This window comes from Aegilops tauschii, chromosome 3, assembly GCF_002575655.3.
Source record: "Aegilops tauschii subsp. strangulata cultivar AL8/78 chromosome 3, Aet v6.0, whole genome shotgun sequence".
Classification (NCBI taxonomy): domain Eukaryota; kingdom Viridiplantae; phylum Streptophyta; class Magnoliopsida; order Poales; family Poaceae; genus Aegilops; species Aegilops tauschii.
Window position 1 is genome coordinate 58,991,328 of NC_053037.3, and position 5,946 is coordinate 58,997,273.

Consider the following 5,946-nt stretch of genomic DNA (forward strand, 5'->3'; position numbering starts at 1 on the left):
CTTAACGGCTTAGAATCGGGACTTCAAAGATGTTTTGAACATCATGGACCATATGAGATGTTCCAGGAGTTGAAGTTAATATTTCAAGCAAATACCCGAATTGACAGATATGAAGTCTCCAACAAGTTCTATAGCTAAAAGATGGAGGAGAATAGCTCAAGCAGTGAGCATGTGCTCAGATTGTCTGCGTACTACAATCGCTTGAATCAAGTGGGAGTTAATCTTCCAGATAAGATAGTGATTAACAAAATTCTCTAGTCACCATCACCAAGTTAGTAGAACTTCGTGATGAACTATAGTATGCAAGGGATAACGTAAACGATTCCCGAGCTTTTCATGATGATGAAATCAGAAATCAAGAAAGAGCATCAAGTGTTGATGATTAACAAGACCACTAGTTTCAAGAAAAGGGCAAAGGGAAAGAAAGGGAACTTCATGTAGAACGGCAAGCAAGTTGCTGCTCAAGTGAAGAAGCCCGAGTCTGGACCTAAGCCTGAGACTAAGTGCTTCTACTGCAAAGGGACTGGTCACTGGAAGCGGAACTGCCCCAAGTATTTGGTGGATAAGAAGGATGGCAAAGTGAACAAAGCTATATTTGATATACATGTTATTGATGTGTACTTTACTAGTGTTTATAGCAACCCCTCGGTATTTGATACTGGTTCAGTTGCTAAGATTAGTAACTCGAAACAGGAGTTGCAGAATGAACAGAGACTAGTTAAGGGTGAAGTGACGATGTGTATTGGAAGTGGTTCCAAGATTGATATGATCATCATCGCACACTCCCTATACTTTCGGGATTAGTGTTGAACCTAAAATAAATGTTATTTAGTGTTTGCGTTGAGCATGAATATGATTGGATCATGTTTATTGCAATACGGTTATTCATGTAAGTTAGAGAATAATTGTTGTTCTGTTTACATGAATAAAACCTTCTATGGTCATACACCCAATGAAAATGGTTTGTTGGATCTCGATCGTGGTGATACACATTTTCATAATATTGAAGCCAAAAGATGCAAAGTTAATAATGATAGTGCAACTTATTTGTGGCACTGCCGTTTAGGTCATATTGGTGTAAAGCGCATGAAGAAACTCCATGTTGATGGACTTTTGGAATCACTTGATTATGAATCACTTGATGCTTGCGAACCATGCCTCATGGGCAAGATGACTAAAACTCCGTTCTCCGGAACAATGGAGCGAGCAACTGACTTATTGGAAATAATACATACTGATGTATGCGGTCCGATGAGTGTTAACGCCCACGGCAAGTATCGTTATTTCCTGACCTTCATAGATGATTTGAGCAGATATGGGTATATCTACTTGATGAAACACAAGTCTGAAACATTTGAAAAGTTCAAAGAATTTCAGAGTGAAGTGGAGAATCATCGTAACAAGAAAATAAAAGTTTCTACGATATGATCGCAGAGGTAAAATATTTGAGTTACGAGTTTGGCCTTCAGTTAAAACAATGTGAAATAGTTTCACTACTCACGCCACCTGGAACACCATAGTGTAATGGTGTGTCCGAACGTCATAACCGTACTTTATTAGATATGGTGCGATCTATGATGTCTCTTACCGATCTACCACTATCGTTTCGGGGTTATGCATTAGAGACAGATGCATTCACGTTAAATAGGGCACCATCTAAATCCGTTGAGACGACACCGTATGAACTATGGTTTGGCAAGAAACCTAAGCTGTCGTTTCTTAAAGTTTGAGGTTGCTATGCTTATGTGAAAAAGTTTCAACCTGATAAGCTCAAACCCAAATCAGAGAAGTGCGTCTTCATAGGATACCCAAAAGAAAATGTTGGGTACACCTTCTATCACAGATCCGAAGGCAAGATATTTGTTGCTGAGAATGGATCCTTTATAGAGAAGGAGTTTCTCTCGAAAGAAGTGAGTGGGAGGAAAGTAGAACTTGATGAGGTAACTGTACCTGCTCCCTTATTGGAAAGTAGTTCATCACAGAAATCTGTTCATGTGACTACTACACCAATTAGTGAGGAAGCTAATGATGATGATGATGTAACTTTAGATCAAGTTACTACCGAACCTCATAGGTAAACCAGAGTGAGGTCCGCACCAGAGTGGTACGGTAATCCTGTTCTGGAAGTTATGTTACTAGACCATGACGAACCTACGAACTATGAAGAAGCGATAATGAGCCCAGATTCCGCAAAATGGCTTGAGGTCATGAAATCTGAGATGAGATCCATGTATGAGAACAAAGTATGGACTTTGATGGACTTGCCCAATGATCGGCGAGCCATTGAGATTAAATGGATCTTCAAGAGGAAGACGGACGCTGATAGTAGTGTTACTATCTACAAAGATAGAATTGTCGCAAAAGGTTTTCGACAAGTTTAAGGTGTTGACTACGATGAGAGTTTCTCACTCGTATCTATGCTTAAGTCTGTCCGAATCATGTTAGCAATTGCCGCATTTTATGAAATCTGGCAAATGGATAGACAAAAATGCATTCCTTAATGGATTTATTAAAGAAGAGTTGTATATGATGCAACCAGAAGGTTTTGTCAATCCTAAAGGTGCTAACAAAATATGCAAGCTCCAGCGATCCATCTATGGACTGGTGCAAGCATCTCGGAGTTGGAATATACGCTTTGATAAGTTGATCAAAGGATATAGTTTTATACAGACTTGCGATGAAGCCTGTATTTACAAGAAAGTGAGTGGGAGCACTACAGAATTTTTGATAAGTATATGTGAATGACATATTGTTGATCGGAAATAATGTAGAATTATTCTGCAAAGCATAAAGGAGTGTTTGAAAGGAGTTTTTCAAAGAAAGACCTCGGTGAAGCTGCTTACATATTGAGCATCAAGATCTATAGAGATAGATCAAGACGCTTGATAAGTTTTTTCAATGAGTACATACCTTGACAAGATTTTGAAGTAGTTCAAAATAGAACAGACAAAGAAAGAGTTCTTGCCTGTGTTACAAGGTGTGAAATTGAGTCAGACTCAAAGCCCGACCATGGCAGAAGATAGAAAGAGAATGAAAGTCATTCCCTATGCCTTGGCCATAGGTTCTATAAAGTATGCCATGCTGTGTACCAGATCTATTGTATACCTTACACTGATTTTGGCAAGGGAGTACAATAGTGATCTAGGAGTAGATCACTGGACAACGGTCAAAATTATCCTTAGTGGAATAAGGATATGTTTCTCGATTATGGAGGTGACAAAAAGGTTCGTCGTAAAGGGTTACGTCGATGCAAATTTTGACACTGATCCAGATGACTCTAAGTCTCAATCTGGATACATATTGAAAGTGGGAGCAATTACCTAGAGTAGCTCCGTGCAGAGCATTGTTGACATAGAAATTTGCAAAATACATACGGATCTGAATGTGGCAGACCCGTTGACTAAACTTCTCTCACAAGCAAAACATGATCACACCTTAGTACTCTTTGGGTGTTAATCACATAGCGATGTGAACTAGATTATTGACTCTAGTAAACCCTTTGGGTGTTGGTCACATGACGATGTGAACTATGGGTGTTAATCACATGGTGATGTGAACTATTGGTATTAAATCACATGGTGATGTGAACTAGATTATTGACTCTAGTGCAAGTGGGAGACTGAAGGAAATATGCCCTAGAGGCAATAATAAAGTTATTGTTTATTTCCTTATATCATGATAAATGTTTATTATTCATGCTAGAATTGTATTAACCGGAAACATGATACATGTGTGAATACATAGACAAACAGAGTGTCACTAGTATGCCTCTACTTGACTAGCTCGTTAATCAAAGATGGTTATGTTTCCTAAACATGGACAAAGAGTTGTTATTTGATTAACGGGATCACATCATTAGGAGAATGATGTGATTGACTTGACCCATTCTGTTAGCTTAGCACTCGATCGTTTAGTATGTTGCTACTGCTTTCTTCATGACTTATACATGTTCCTATGACTATGAGATTATGCAACTCCCGTTTACCGGAGGAACACTTTGTGTGCTACCAAACGTCACAACGTAACTGGGTGATTATAAAGGTGCTCTACAGGTGCTTCCAAAGGTACTTGTTGGGTTGGCGTATTTCGAGATTAGGATTTGTCACTCCGATTATCGGAGAGGTATCTCTGGGCCCACTCAGTAATGCACATCACTATAAGCCTTGCAAGCATTGTAACTAATGAGTTAGTTGTGGGATGATGTATTACGGAACAAGTAAAGAGACTTGCCGGTAACAAGATTGAACTAGGTATTGAGATACCGATGATCGAATCTCGGGCAAGTAACATACCGATGACAAAGGGAACAACGTATGTTGTTATGCGGTTTGACCGATAAAGATCTTCGTAGAATATGTGGGAGCCAATATGAGCATCCAGGTTCCGCTATTGGTTATTGACCGGAGACGTGTCTCAGTCATGACTACATTGTTCTCGAACCCGTAGGGTCCGCACGCTTAAAGTTCGATGACGGTTATATTATGAGTTTATGTGTTTTGATGTACCGAAGGTAGTTTGGAGTCCCGGATGAGATCTGGGACATGACGAGGAGTCTCAAAATGGTCGAGACGTAAAGATCGATATATTGGATGACTATATTTGGACATCGGAAAGGTTCCGAGTGGTTCGGGTATTTTTTGGAGTACCGGGGAGTTACGGGAATACGGGGGAAGAAGTATATGGGCCTTATTGGGCTTTAGGGGAGAGGGAGAGGCAGCCCCCCCCCCCCATTGACTAGTCCGAATTGGACTAGGGGGAGGGGCGGCGCCCCCTCCTTCCTTCTCTTCCCTCTTCCCTTTCCTTGACTCCTACTCCTACTACTTGGAAGGGGGGGAATCCTACTCCCGGTGGGAGTAGGACTCTTCCTAGGGCGCGCCATAGAGAGGGCCGGCCCTCCCCCTCCTCCACTCCTTTATATACGGGGAGGGGGCACCCCTTGGAGGCACAACAATTGATATTTTGATCTCTTAGCCGTGTGCGGTGCCCCCCTCCACCATAATCCACCTCGATTATATCGTAGCGGTGCTTAGGCGAAGCCCTGCGTCGGTAGAACATCATCATCGTCACCACGTCGTCGTGCTGACGGAACTCTCCCTCAAAGCTCGGCTGGATCGGAGTTCGAGGGACGTCATCGAGTTGAACGTGTGCAAAACTCGGAGGTGTTGTGCGTTTGGTACTTGATCGGTCGGATCGTGAAGACGTACGACTACATCAACCGCGTTGTGCTAACGCTTCCGCTTTCGGTCTACGAGGGTATGTGGACACACTCTCCCCTCTCGTTGCTATGCATCACCATGATCTTGCGTGTGCGTAGGAAATTTTTTGAAATTACTACATTCCCCAACAACTACAGCCCGGTTTACCGGAGTCCTGCTAGCCCAGCACTACTGCTCCGGAACACTTAGACTGGACGGCATGTGATTCACTTCATTCCTGTGTTTGTCCCTTCGGGGAAATGTCACGCGGTGACATCCGGAGTCCTGCTAGCCTGCTACAGCCCGGGTTCCCGGAGTCCTGTTAGCCCGGTTGCTACAGCCCGGATTCACACGCTGCTGACCGACATGCTCGATGTTGTTTCATGTATGCCTGTCCCCGTAAGTTAGTGCCACTTTGGGTTCACGACTAGTCATGTCGGCCCGGGTTCTCTGTCATATGGATGCTAGCGACACTATCATATACGTGAGCCAAAAGGCGCAAACAGTCCCGGGCCATGGTAAGGCGACACCCGTGGGAATACCGTGCGTGAGGCCGCAAAGTGATATGAGGTGTTACATGCTAGATCGGTGTGACTTAGAATTGGGGTCCTCATCTACTCCATGTCAACACCAAGAATCAACTAGCTGACATTTTCACCAATCCACTTGAAGAAGCAAGATTCCGCGAGTTAAGGCATGAGCTAAATATCGTGGATATAAGTAACTTGGGTTGTTGCTCATGCACACATAC